Below are 14,147 nucleotides of genomic sequence, written 5' to 3'. Positions count from 1 at the left end.
CGCCTTCGACCTCCTAGATGGACTTTCGTCGTAAACCGAGAGTTCAGGAATTTAGGAATTCGAAAGGTAAAAGAATCGGCCGACGAAGAAGATTAGGGGTTGGGATCGAAAGATAAAGTCTGTGAAGATGATAGCACGATGCCACTGCGTAGCTCTCGCGTAATTAGCGACTTCTATGGGGCAGCTGAATGAGAAACTCGATGGTTCTCAAGGCATCGACGAGTCTCGTACTTTTTAGATGATCGGACAACGTTAGTGGAGCAAGTAGATCGACCACTTGATCCATATCACTCGATCATTGGTATAAATGGAACGTTTAACAGACGTTACTGTGATAAATAAATCGAGGCGTTTGATTTAAACTAACCGATAAACCTTTCGCGTTATCTTATGAAGCCACTTACAATTTTCAGGGACATTTCCATAGATTAGGTCGTTCCCAAGTGAGAAATACACACACCCGCAGCACTGATCCGCTATTGTTACGAGTCAACCTATTTCCGTGTCTGGTTAGCCGCTTCCTTAGAGATTACACTTAATTCCGAGTGTAAGGCATTGTTATCGGAGAAGGACGTGGTCGAGAGGCATCCGGAAGACCAACAAAATAGAGGCTTCCGAGTTGATCCACGACAAAATCTGAGATCAACATTGGTAGAGTGAGAAGTGAAAATTTTCATTCTTGCAAAGTCATCGATAAAAGACTGGAGAGAAACACGGCGATACGATGACCGTGGAATCGTAGAAGTGGAAATTTTCCAAGTAGGAAAATCGAGATTTTAGTGTCGATGAACCAGATTGAGAACCCCTTTGGCAGAAGGGTCTCCCAGGATTCCGATGACAACGAGACTTTAGGAGGACGACCTACTTCGCTCGTTTGCATCGGACCCGAGGCGGCGCGTTCTTCTTTTTTCTTTTTTCTTTCTTTCCTGTTCCCTTCAAGACTGCCGGTAGCCGAGATGACGTAATGCAACGGGCCAATCGTTGCAAAGGGCAAAGTCCCGGGTAAGAAAGCCGGGAATGTAACTTTTCTTATTTCGCGACAGTGGACTAGGCGTGAAAGGATGGAAGAAAAAAGGAAGAAATGTTCGCGTGGATGTATATCCTCTCGAAGAAGTCGGAAATTGTATAATATCCGCAATAGCGTATTAGTTACTTGGAATTTCGATTTCGATCGAAATTCGATATGGAGAACGTGAAATAGCGAGACGAACATCGATCGCTGACGAAAAGCAGGTACACGCTTAACCATCATCGTAGCAGATAATCTTTACGGCTTGGTGTGCATGACTTTATGTATGCAGATCCGATTAAAGAAGATCGATAGATGTAAATCATGAACAATAAAGACATACCTATTCACGTATAGGTACGCGGAAAGAGGAAAGAGGAAAAAGGAATATGAAGGAATATCGTATGATCGAATCGATTCAAATCGATCATATCCAATGGCAAGTGATCGAATTCACAGGTTATCTATTCAGTTAGAATAACTCTTACATGTCCTCTTTTGAAAAGAGTACATCCTATCATTTCCTACTCGATAGATTCAATGTATTTATTAATGTTGGCTCTGAACGGAATAAAAGAAAACAAGGCTCGATCACCCTTGTATGAAGCGTATGTAATTAGCGAAACTCTGGGACCGCGTTAAGTATAACGCTCCAGTTGCAGCTTTTTGCTCGCCGGTTGCATCGAAATTCCGAGCAACGAGAAAAATACAAAAAACGGGGATTACACGCGGCTTTACGCGCGAACCTGCTATAAAGGAAGTAGTAAGTAACCGTAATGAACGCTCGTTCTCTGTATCGAACGGCGTTCTCCTTCGATGTAACGACGTGCGTATCGAGAAACAATTTCGAAAGATCGTCGAATAATCGGTACGTTCGATGGGTGTCAGTCACGCGAACGATTCAAAAATCAGGAAAAAGAATCACGCCCGTTGGTCCTCTGTTATTAACGTAACACCTGTTTAGAGAAGTAGCAGGGGATTTTTCAAGATGATTCGAAACCAGAAGAAAAATGTAGAATACGCGTTCGGTTTGTGCATCTGTTCATGCGAGTACCGCGTGTCTCTCGATAAGACTCGCGACTGAGATTCAATTAACGCTCGAATATTCCACCGTATGAAACAAATCCGTGAAATCTGGCGACACGGGAAGGTGTATAGATTCTATACGTTGTAGGTACATGAATTCCAATGAAACGTGTCTCGACGATTAGCGTCAATTGCGCGAGTTACGATGGCGCGTGGTCGGCTCGACTTTGTAATTACCAGACGCATGTAAGTATATAGTGTACGCTAGACGAAAGTCGAATTCAGACCTGGGCTATTCATAAGGCTCTATGTTCTTTCATACGGTCCGTGAGATCATTTTTGTAGCACTGAAAACATTGATATAAATTTACGGAAACTGCACCGTTGCCACGCTATAAAATATTTTAGGCCACTCTGTACATAGATCTGTATCTAAACAAGTAATGAAAAATTAAAAGTTTTCCCACATAAACCGTACAGCCAGAATCAGTGAAACGTGACATAAGTGTCGTGCTACATGTATTATGTAGAACATATACCCAAAGGAAATTTTAATACCTTGCGGTTTTGTATATTTACATATATATTTTTAAGTATAAAGTCAACTGCTTTTTCTATACGTTCATTTATTTAAGAAAAAAATCGCAAAAAATTGAATATTCCCTCAGACGATCGTTAAAGTGATTACTGTCGTGAGATTCGTATGCAGAGTTTACAAAAAATATTTGTGTAACAATTAATTAGGTTCGAGTATATCTAATTTTCTACCATTTAACAGTATCCTCGTGCGACTACAAAAATTTAAAAGTGAGACATAGAATCTCACAAAAAAGCATTGTAAAAATAGGAATACGTGCAAAATTCTTTTTATAACCACTTGATGAATATGTACTAACACCTAACTGAAAAAAAAAAAATAAAAATTTGCAACTCGGACTTAATTCGTCGCGCAAACCGAAAGTTCATTCGAGCAGCTTTTATATAATAACCGGTTGGGATCGGTGTAATTAACGCGGCTATGAGTGGATTCAATCAACGTTCGACAGCATCGTCGCGCTAGCGTTCGAAACTGGTTGTCAGCATTAAAGCTCGATCGTTCTCGTTCATTCATGACGCCGATCGGAAAATCCATCGATCGAAACGACGTAAAAGTGCGAACGGTAGATCGATCGACGCGATAATTTCTGCTGCACGGGCTATTCTCCGCAAAATGACGAAGGAAATCGGCGAAAAGGAAATCGCCAAGGAGAAAAAAGAATGAACTACTTTAATAAACCCTTATCGTGGTGCATGGTGGAACAGGTTGATTAGAGTCAAGTACCGATTATTTTCTCGCGGTCTCCCGATATTTAACGCCTCTCTATCGCGCGCTATCGATCGCAGGAATCTTGTATCGACACCGTCAATTCGAACCGATAATTATCGTTTGATTTGTTGTAGATACCCGCGAGGTTGATTTAGACGCCACGCTGGGCGAACCTCGAATTTCATCGTTGAATAAATCCCGGCAGTTGACAGCTGACGTCAAAGCTGAATGTCCTTCGTCGAGTAACTACGAAAACCAAAGGCGGGGGTTGCAAAAAAAGAGGAATATTACAAACAGATAAGAGAAAAAAGGAAGGAAAGGAAAAATATAGTGACATTGCCTTACGCCTTGCCTGACGCGGTTGTTCGAACCGGTGGCAAGCAGCGGCATCAACGCTTTCGTAGAGAAACTATCGAAGATCGATACCCTTTCGCTGGAGCCTCCGGAGGCGCATGAAAGTACCTTTTAAAGGCGGTGTGTAGCACAATGGAGAGTCGCGGAGACGGAACATAAGGCGAAGAAAAACTGTCGGTAGAATATGGAGGGCCAGCGCGGCGGCGGACGAGGAGAAGAAGAAGGTGGAACAAGGCGAAGAAGTAGCAGCGGAGAGAATTTATTGCCGCGCGAGAGACCGCGGGTCCCCGAAGAGAGAAGGCCGAGCATAAGCAGTTAGGGTACCTGCACGAACAAATAACGGAGAAGTGGGAGGGCCGCGATACCTACAAATGAGGGGCGAGAGAGAGGACCTGAAAGAAAGAGAAACCTCGAGGTCCACGCCGCTCGTAACAGGTGTACCAGAGTGAATCTCGGTGGATTGCCCTCTACGCCACCTGAGCCACGTGAAACTCGGATTTACTCTTGACAGTTAATGGCATAATTTTTTCCGTCCGCCAGGTGAGGATAAGGATTAATTAAAAAAGGAGAGGGATGGAAAGAAAACGCGCATGGATGAGTGGAATAACGTTCCACGTTGTTTTCGCATCGTACTCCAAGGGAACGAATAATCTCGATACGAGATAAATCTGACGTAAGATACTCCGACGGCTTAAACACCGTGCAATTTATTAAGAAAAAACAAAAATCCCAGCTGAGAGACCATCCACGCAAAATTACTGTTTTTCGCGATTATCGGATTTTCACGAGACAGGTGTCGCCACCGATTAACGACGCAATAAAAAACGACATTGGCCAGCTCGAAATAACTTGTCAGAAGTATATACTGCACACGACCATCTTTTTGGGAACCACTGGCTGCAACAGGCCAGAGAGAACGTCGAGCGTAGTAAGCCCACTTCGAGAATCAGCAGAGTACCAAGATTCGATCGTCGATAACGACCTTCTCTCTGTCTCGCTATACACGAGCATATGTGCAACAGCGCGAGGGGGTAGACTGGTCGTTCTTCATTTTCGGCCAAAGGCGCGTGTTGTTGGCGACTATCGATATCTCGATTCGTTTTCATCCTGGCTGGATCTATCTATCTGCCCACGCATATCGGTGGTAGTTCTTCGACGTGAGAGGAAGCGAGACCAAAAACTTGTTGGCGCGCGGATCTTATAAACGCGAAAAAGAAGAGCGGCAAGGAAATAACGTCGATGAAGAGACTCGGAAAACGAAACAGCGATAGTCGAAGGGAGAAGGACGAAGACGGGACGATCGACAACGACAGTACAGGCATTGCGGGGACTCGTTAACTCCGGTAGCCAGCCTCTTTGGCGACTTCGCGATTGCGGCAGGTATGTACACCTACTTAACGACCCGGCCCAACCCAGCTACCTGTTCGACCATAGAAAATGATCGTTTTCCTAGCGCCGGCGATCGTTCAGCGGTCGTTACGGAAGCGAGTAACCGCAACTGAGGAACAAGCACCTCTGCAATAACCGGACGAACACGCAGTCTTCAGCATCCAGACGAAGGGAGGCCAGAAATTAACTTGGAATTACGATTATCGATCGTGAATAGAATAACGATGCTAATCGATCGAAAACGCATTTTTCACCTGACACCCATCATTTTCCTCCCTTCGTGTTCTCCTCCATTTTATACTTTACACGTTTATTCTATACGTATTTTTTGTCGTTACACGAGGAAGATGTTGGTCGATCCAAATAAACGAAGAAAGAAAGGCAGGTTCTGAGAGACGCAGGTTCGACGATGACTCGCGTACGGAGAGCCGGCAACGTAAAGCGAAGGGTTGCACGGGATTGCACGTGTGCGGGCCGCGCGAGGCACAGCCTCTGAAACGAGATGCGCGACCTTGAACTCGAACTCCAGGGTCGATCGATAGGCGCCACGCGCCTCTCCTGACCTATATAAACACGAGGAATTCCGGGAGAGAACACGCCGCCGGGAAAACGTGCTCGTGACTCGTTCTCACGAGCCGCACGAGGCTCTTTCGTATCGTCACCTGATCGCGAGTACGTAAGAAGACGATCCTGTAACCGAATTTAACGCTTTCATAATTTGTTCATAATAAAAGATTTTGATGTCTGGCTCGGCTTCGACTCGTTTCGCGTCTTTTATGATTCTATCGCTCTGTAATATCTTCTGGCGTTGAATATAACGCGAGAATTTGACATATACGTATGTCGGAGAAGAGTCAGGAACAGGGTTGTAGGCGTTTGATAGGCCTCCCTTGGAGTTGGCCATCGTTGTGTGATAACGAAGATACGGCCTGATGCTACGAGTATGGACACTACCGATTCGACAATCAACAGCGGTGGTTGGGCACTTGCGATGTTAGTGACGTTGGTCTTAGGTTCCATGACGAATCCACGGTCAACGGGATGAAAGGTATACTTGCTCTAACTCAAACTCACTGATCGTCAGGCGCTGCTCCCTTCGTCGGTGGGATTTCAAGAAAAAATGAATTTTCGTCCCAATGATGCCACAGAGGAAAACTATGATGGGGTGTGTCTGAGGACACGAGATCATCGGATTCCTCGGGTATAGCCCTCGTTCCGAAAGTAAGGGAAATTGGAAAGTAAGGAAAGTCGCTGTCAATTTATCAGTTTGGGACAAAGACTGTCTGTCCGTTTGGAAAATCTTAATTGCCGGAAGAACCCAGGTTTTATAGCGGGTCCTCGGGCTAACTGGACTTGTGCTGTGTACGTGCCTCAACATCAGGTATTCATTGTCCTCAGGAACCGTTGGAATGTTTTACTGTCAAGTACCTCTATTGGTATTTCTTTTAATGAAGGTCATACTATAACTGCACACCTTTGTTAGGCGAAACGCCCGTCCCGTTGACCGCGGCTACGTTCGGCGACTGATTGATAGTCGCCTTGAGCCCAAGTTTATTATCACAAATCGCAAACAAGTACAATTGGGCAGGATGACGGCAAATTGTTTAATTACGACTGTAAACTTTAATTACGATTTTACGGATTTTCCCGAATTTCCAGAGGGACGGCTCCGGTGTCCTTTCATCTCCGACACGTATATCCAGTGCAATGGTAGAGAATCGAAGTCAACGATAGTAAAAGTTTGAACGGTGAAAACGATTGTGTTGATCGACACGAAAAAAGGTACGAAAGGCAAATCATTCTGTTTTGAAAGCAAAGTCAATCGCGCTTGGCAGCTAACCGGCTCGCGTGGGTGTTAATTACTCTGTTAAAACCGACTCGCGTTAGTGGGTGTATTACACGAGATCGTGAACATGAAACATAGACGGATATGAACGAGTATCGGTTGGCTAACTTATACTACGCGTAAGGTACGCTGATAGATACAGTTTTCGTGATTTTTTCCCAAGTTGATACGAAACCTCCCGCGTCTCTCGATTCAACCTGTCGGCTATATACCGAGTAATATGTACATAGTTTCAAGCGGCCGTCACCCGTGGTACATGTTGCAAAACGGAAATCTACGTCGATTCGATCGTAAATCTTTCGCGAATATGAAATCTCCGTACGTTTGTTTATGGTTTGACGTGGAGATCTACTGCTATATGTAACGTGACCTGCACACGCTACTGTGCGGTTAATCATGTATTTGCAGAGTGCAATAAAGATTTGTTACACTGGCTTCGACGAAATCGTACCACGATCTGCAAATAACATCTTAATTCAAACGATCAGTACAGCGACATAAAGATAAACGAAATTTCCGATAATAACAGACAACCGAAAAGAAAAACAGTCCGTCGATAGAACAATTAATTAAATCCACACGCTACCCAGGCTGTTGTTGAAGCGGACACTTATTAACTGCAAACTACGCTCGTCGTAAAATCTGCATAATAACACGGTAGATTTAAATGCCCCTTCGTTGAAGCGCGGTTTGCCTTCGAACTTGCAACATTAACAGTGGTTTTAAACGACGACAGTTTGTCAACGAAATTGTTAATATCGAAAAATCAGACAGATTACGTGAGTTATACGGATTCGTGGTGGAGATCTATCCGTTTAGAGGCTGGCACAATTTCCTACCGGCAACAAACGAGAACGCTATTGATTTCTAGAGGAGCAGAGCACGAGACGAGATAGCCTCCGGTGTGCATCCTACCGTACGACCCAACCAACCTGCAGGCTGGCTACCGTACGGGGATGATTCACGGTCAAGGACGTCGTAGCAACCCCTCCAGCTTTTCTCTGGCGCAACCCTCGCCTTCATCCACCAACGCCGGGTAATCCCTGTGTAACGCTTCACGGTACGGTTAACAACTCTATCCTCTTGCCTCTGTGCTATCGCCGCTTCCATCTTCTCGAAACTCCACCTCTTTCGCGTACGTACGCCGGTAACGCGTATATACGCACCGTACGAATCGAGAGATCTGAATTTATAAATTGAGATAATAAAATGATGAAAAATATATATATGGAAATACAGGTTTTTATATCGCGGTGAATTTACAAAAGTATATTTAAAGTTTTATCTGTTCGTAGTTTTATCGAAGTTTCGTTTTGATAGAAAGGAAGGAAACAAAATGTACGTGTCGCAGCTGAGAAAGGTGGATTAGCATAACGGTGAACGTTGACGTTGCCTCGAACGAGAAGAAACGAGAATTTATGCCACGTTTCCAGCACAGATTCACGAGGACAATAATTCGACGGCACGGCGAGTCCAAAGACGGGTCCATTCGCTCGAGGACACAGAAATCGAGAGAGAAATAGGCAGCACTTTACGCAAGCCAGTACTTTCCACATAATTCTCGTCGGAGATCGACCAGGGACAACCGGAGGATAATATATCGTCAAAAGGGATTGGTCGTATGTTAACCAGCGTTACACCTGCGAGCCGATGAAGAAACTCCATGGCCAGCCACCTACGCGCGCTGCCTCGTCCGGGTCTTTTACCATCTGACCGACGAATTAGGTAGATAAAGATTCACACGGGCTTCGCTGTATGCTTCTACCTGTTTCCCCGACTCGTTCTTCTGCTTGTTTCGTTTATAACTTTAGATAAACTGTTGTCATCATCGCTGTATCAGATTGCGTTTTGCATTTTACCAAGTTGATATTTAGAATTTTTTATTACTGTAAACGTAAATGTTCGTGTAAATATCCGTGTATTTGGTTATTTAATTATAACTATGTACCATGTTTATACAAACGAAGACCACAGAGGAAGAACATAATAAACTATATTTTCCATTCTTTAAAGGCTAACAGGTTTAAAAGTCAGTACGTTATCATAATTGTTCTTGGTATGTAATTTTCAGACTAAATATATATTTCAGCATCCTCTTCGTAATTTAACAAATATTGCTTGTCATAACGTGAAAACATTGAAAGATATTCAAACATTGAAAGTATTAAAACACCAAAAAGTATTGTTTATCTCAACAATTGTATCCTTGATCGAACATAGCTTCTTTCCAGTTTTAACTATTTTATATGAAAATATTCTTGTTTAGCCGTAAAGTGATATCAAAATAAAAAGGTCAACAAAACTGTATTTATCATGCTCTTTTCCTACGATCTTCAAATGTTTGCTATCGAATACGCGTATTTATATTTATAGATACCGTGTAGGAAATCGTTCGTGCAAACACCGTGCACCACCTCTAACCTAAATTTCGTGGTGGGTTTTTCACCGGCTCCGCCTCATTTCACGCGGGTCAAACGTATCATTCGATCCTTTCTTCCGTCAAGACGTTGTTCAGTTCATTAGACCATTAGTCTAACAATGCAGAGTGTGTCCTTTATGTGGCGTTTACATTTGAAACGTAATAGCCACGTAGCTCTAGCGTGAACTACGAACGCGAACCAGGCTACAATTTGCATGGCATATCTTTCTCTCTCTTCCCGCGATGCGTACTGTCTTTGTACACGCAGGTGACAATTCACCGCGTGTGTATCATCGTGCGAGATTTATCCTCGCGCGCGATTAGCATAATGGTTGATCATTACGACGCCGTTGTCCAATTTCCGTGGGCGTACATTCGAAATTGCACCAGCTACGGGCCAAAGGACAAAAGATCGAGCTGATATTTGCTGCAGATCGAAACTACGATCGAGTAACGCTCCTTATAAATCTTGTATAAAGCATATCCTGTTAACTCTACTTCGTTCTTTCCAGCCAATCGTATATCTTTAACGTTGGAAAAATATCTCTAGTTCGAGCAAAGTACGATAGAATTATTATTGATGCATGATTCTTCACTTCAATCTTATGTTAAACATTTTTCGAAAATTTTTATTAAAAGTCTTTTCAGTTTGAGAGATCAAAGGAAGATTGAAATATACAAATTTAACGATCGCAGCAGGATTAATATCAAAAGAACCAACGAGTCTTCTTTGTGCTGAAATAGACAGAAAACGGGAGGATTTAGAAAAAAAAAGAAAGAAACGTCTAATTTAAAGAAAACAAATCTCTACTTGTATTTTCACAATCTCGAATTCAAGTTTTAAAATCACATCCCTATCTCGAAGGAAGTACATACCAGAATTGTAAGTTCCTATAATTTCAATAAAGAGCGACAAATCGTTCTGATCCTTTTTATTTTGCTCTTGAAGCCGGTTCTCGCGTTAAACCCACTATCAAATTTCCACAAACTACCTTGATACAATCACATCTTTATATAGTCAGACACGATCCAGTTTCAACATCCTGTCCATAGCCGCGAACATACCTACAATTTACCGTAGTCTACCGAACGGGGGTCGTTAAGTCGTTAATCGGCGGCCATTACGATCGTCGTCTTTGTTATCGTCTTCGTCCTTCACAACGCGTCAACGATTGGCTACCGAGATCAGCACCGATACAGGGCTCGGTCTCATCGAATCCACACTCGAATGGAAACAACGATCGTCCTGTATTGCCTGGAAACCCAACGATCGGCATACCCGTGGGGGAACTGCAAAGACCAACAGATATGGTCGAAGCAGGTCTCGATATCGGTCTATGAGTATAGGTAAATGATCAAGTGGATGACTACAGGCGTTTGATTAACCGCGGTAGCCGAGAAATGACCAACCAGCTACCAGGTCATCGCGTCGTTCGCGCAATTACATCAAATGGATTTCCTAATTGCGATGCCGCGCTGCACCGCGAGAGATTGATCATGTTCGACCGTGCCGCACAAACGGAACGCGTACGATTCTGATTCACCAGAATGCGTCTTTTGTTTCACTACGTAAGTCTGCGACCGTTAAAGAAGACATTGTATCATTTTGGTCTGATTCAATCCGAGTTCGGTATACATTTATCGATACAATGTGAATACGTTTCTAGCTTCTATTGTCTATAAATGAAAATACAGAGCTCGATGATCGAAGATGATATCGGAATGGATAACGAGTACTACTCGATACTGGATATACGTTACTCAATTCGATACAGACGAGACTCTAGAGGATAGATCGTCGAATTTCTATCGGAATGCGCGATTTGGTCACGTGCGTGAGGTAATGAATTCGGCAGAATTTTGCGAAGCAACGCGAGTAAAAAACACGGAAACTGAAAAAAAAGAAAAGTAACGTACGTTCACATACCCATTATTCTCAATGTATGTTTCTCGATTCGCATGGTCTAGGAGAAGAATCATTGAATATCTTTGGACGAACTAAATTCGCGTGTCCTAAACGAACGAATCACAAGAATAGACTTTCGCGAACGCAGACACAGCAGCGTCCGAGGAGTGCGTTGGAACGTACGGGAAACAAGAAAACTCGCCACGAACGACAAGACGTGTAATCGTCTTCAGATCGGAGCCGGAGTATAATCTTATCGTGGCGATAGCGCGTACTTTAATCCTCGCTTATTCTATTTCTGTACAGTGACTGCTCCCGCGTGTCGGTGGAAGCGAGATGGCCTGGCAAGCACGATGGAAAAGGGTGAAAAGGGTGGAAGGGGAGGGAAGATTGCAGGGGCTGCGTCAGGGAGCTCACCGAAAGGCCTTGGATCTGCATAGCAAATTGGCGATCGATATACGGTCACCGTACGGCGAATCGCGCGAGCCTCGAATTAAAGCTTATAACTTTCATGTCCGGCGCAATGTATCATTATGCGCAGGGCGGCCCTGGTCTTGATGCAGCTGCCCGCATGCGGCGCGCAAACGCTGCACCGCCAGCAACCGGCGGGCGCGAATATGTGCATAAAGCACGATAAATCGTCCGCATAGATACGGATCGACGAATGACAAGTCGCCCGATGGGCGGCGCTCCGCGATCCTTTTTACACCGTGGCGACCTCTCGAGAAGATCGGTCCTCGAAGAAATTGCGCAATTGTCAGGAAACAGCGAGCGACACGTTTCTCTAACCTAGCTAAGACCCACGAGGGAGACGAAGAGGCGAGGAGGCCCACTTCGAGCGGACAATTAGACCATTAGATCGATGGAATATACCTATGCTATACAATCGTGTTGTGCACGCCTGTCGCACGGATCAACTATGCACATTGCAGTAACGTGGCGCACAAAAAACACTGTCGCGCATATGTTCCCCGGCGTAAACTGTAATAATAGCTCTTCGTTGGTATTAATGATCAACGAGTTCGCGCAAGTTAGCTTGTATTGAATTGTGAATTGAAAAAAAAAAAGAAAAAAAAATAAACAGGGTTCGAGAGCGGTTTACGAAGTCGACGAGCAAAAACAATATTTTCTCGCAGCGGCACTACCGCCGTTCGAGGAACCACCTGGAAAGGAGCACTCGAGAAGGATCGACAAGGAACGTTCTTGTTGTTCGGCGTGTTTGCAAACGAAACCGGACAGCCGTGACACCTGACACCTGGTATACCGTCTCGCTTTTTCACCCGCCGAAAGAGAAACGCTGGACTTCGTCGCTTATCGGTGTACACAGGTCCGATTAAGACAATAGAGCCTACGGTTCGCACGATTTGCGTTCCATTGGCCGCAGCACGCGTGAATAAACTTTGATTACACTCCAAGTCGATGAATACGTCACCATCGGCGATTTTCTTTCACGTGATGGGCTTTAATGCGATTACTAACGTCAATCGTAGAAATGAGTAGATATATTTCTTATCCTAGACTGTATGTTATATGCGTGAATCAGTTACTGAGTGAATTCAATCTACCCGATGTAATATCGAACGTAGAAAAGATAAAATAGTATCGTTGGTGCGATAAAATCGGAATAGAGATGTTATACATTTGTGTATTATATATAGAAGAGCATGGAATAATTCTTTTACGCACGTGAAATTCTTAAACAAGGCAATATTTAGCGAAATGCTCGCACGTTGGCAACATCGACACAAAGGATTAGCACGCGCGCGTCACGCTTAGCACGCGCATCAGAGTCACGAGCCGTGAAGGGACACGCGTAAAAGAGATTGGTCGTAGCAGATCGTTCTACGTGGCTGGGCTAACGCGCGTGTTCGCTCCACTTCCGATATTAAGCCACCCTCGCACGTGACGCTGCTACCTACGCCCGAAGATGGTTAACCCGCGACAAAAAAACTTTTTCATCGACACGTACACGCATGCACGAGTGCACAAGTGTAAACAGGCTAGCGGTGGAAAAAAGGCAAGCAAACGAACGAACGAACGAAAGATCCACGGTTCCATGACCACGTGAAACTTCCACGAGAGAGAAAAAAAAAAAATACATAGTCACCTCGGAACGTGAGTCGCGAGAAGTTTTGATCTGTCGATGATAAAATTAAACGAGCTTATAAATTCGTTGCGACGTTATAGGACGGAAAAGGTCGTGCGTGAAAAGAGATGTTCACGCGCGTCTGCCGTAATACGCGCATCCGCTCTACTTCCGACGCTTAGCGCCGCGACGCTTCAACGAGCTCGACGCGTGGCATTAAACCGCCCTCGCACGTGACGATGAGAGGAGAGTTGTGTGACACGGATTATAAATGTGCCCGACATTGTCGTCGAGGGTGAGAAAAAGCGGCTTTGATATCAATTATTGGTTATCGTATCGCTTCCACAACGTTTTTTACGTGAAATTTATTCTCCTTGGATCGTTACTTTACTGGTGTTCGATATACCCATAAAGGATAGCGAAAAACAACGCTGGAAATGATTTCACGAACAACAAGTGAGGTTACACACAAAAGGTGAAATAATCATTCAACTTTATATAAGTACATAATGTATATGAAAAACTTACATAACCTTATTGCTTGTAAAAGTGACATTCGTTAGAAGTAACTGATCGAATTGTTTACTTTCGAGAATCGGAAGGTATAAATCGACGGAGATGTGCGACGCGAACCTCTCATCGGAAATTTGATAAATACGAACGATTCGTATCGGTAATTACGTTGTACAGATTTAACGATGATCATATAACTCTGTCACATAGTCACTCGACTGATAGATAACGCGTGTATCTCGTGGCCGGCGCGGCGCACAATGTCAACGTAACGATGTAAAAGAAATTCGCCC

General features: G+C 44.1%; 2 protein-coding genes and 1 long non-coding RNA gene across 9 annotated transcripts in view; 1 reads left to right on the top strand and 2 right to left on the bottom strand.

Annotated features, from left to right (window-relative positions):
• The window catches only part of LOC126865006 (E3 SUMO-protein ligase EGR2), a 53,807-nt gene that overhangs the window by 38,495 nt on the left and 1,165 nt on the right, over positions 1-14,147 (bottom strand). The window contains exon 1 of one of the 3 annotated variants that reach the window (XM_050617029.1): positions 13,870-14,131. The exons of the other annotated variants lie outside the window; for them this stretch is intronic. The gene's annotated coding sequence lies outside the window, so the exon portion shown is untranslated. Of the gene's footprint in view, positions 1-13,869; positions 14,132-14,147 lie in introns of those variants that run through there. 3 annotated transcript variants of the gene reach the window in all.
• The window catches only part of LOC126864990 (coiled-coil domain-containing protein 102A), a 268,441-nt gene continuing 260,619 nt past the window's right edge, over positions 6,326-14,147 (bottom strand). For 2 of the 3 annotated variants that reach the window (XM_050616993.1, XM_050616985.1), the window contains exon 8: positions 6,326-6,558. The gene's annotated coding sequence lies outside the window, so the exon portion shown is untranslated. The remainder of the gene's footprint in view (positions 6,559-14,147) is intronic. The other variant, XM_050616977.1, reaches the window with a different exon arrangement.
• LOC126865105 (uncharacterized) overlaps positions 6,552-14,147 on the top strand; it is a 67,568-nt gene continuing 59,972 nt past the window's right edge. For 2 of the 3 annotated variants that reach the window (XR_007689439.1, XR_007689440.1), the window contains exon 1: positions 6,552-13,816. This is a non-coding gene — a long non-coding RNA (uncharacterized LOC126865105). The remainder of the gene's footprint in view (positions 13,817-14,147) is intronic. The other variant, XR_007689441.1, reaches the window with a different exon arrangement.

The sequence above is a fragment of the Bombus huntii genome, chromosome 1, assembly GCF_024542735.1.
Source record: "Bombus huntii isolate Logan2020A chromosome 1, iyBomHunt1.1, whole genome shotgun sequence".
NCBI classification, from domain to species: domain Eukaryota; kingdom Metazoa; phylum Arthropoda; class Insecta; order Hymenoptera; family Apidae; genus Bombus; species Bombus huntii.
This window is presented reverse-complemented; position numbering and strand designations above follow the sequence as displayed.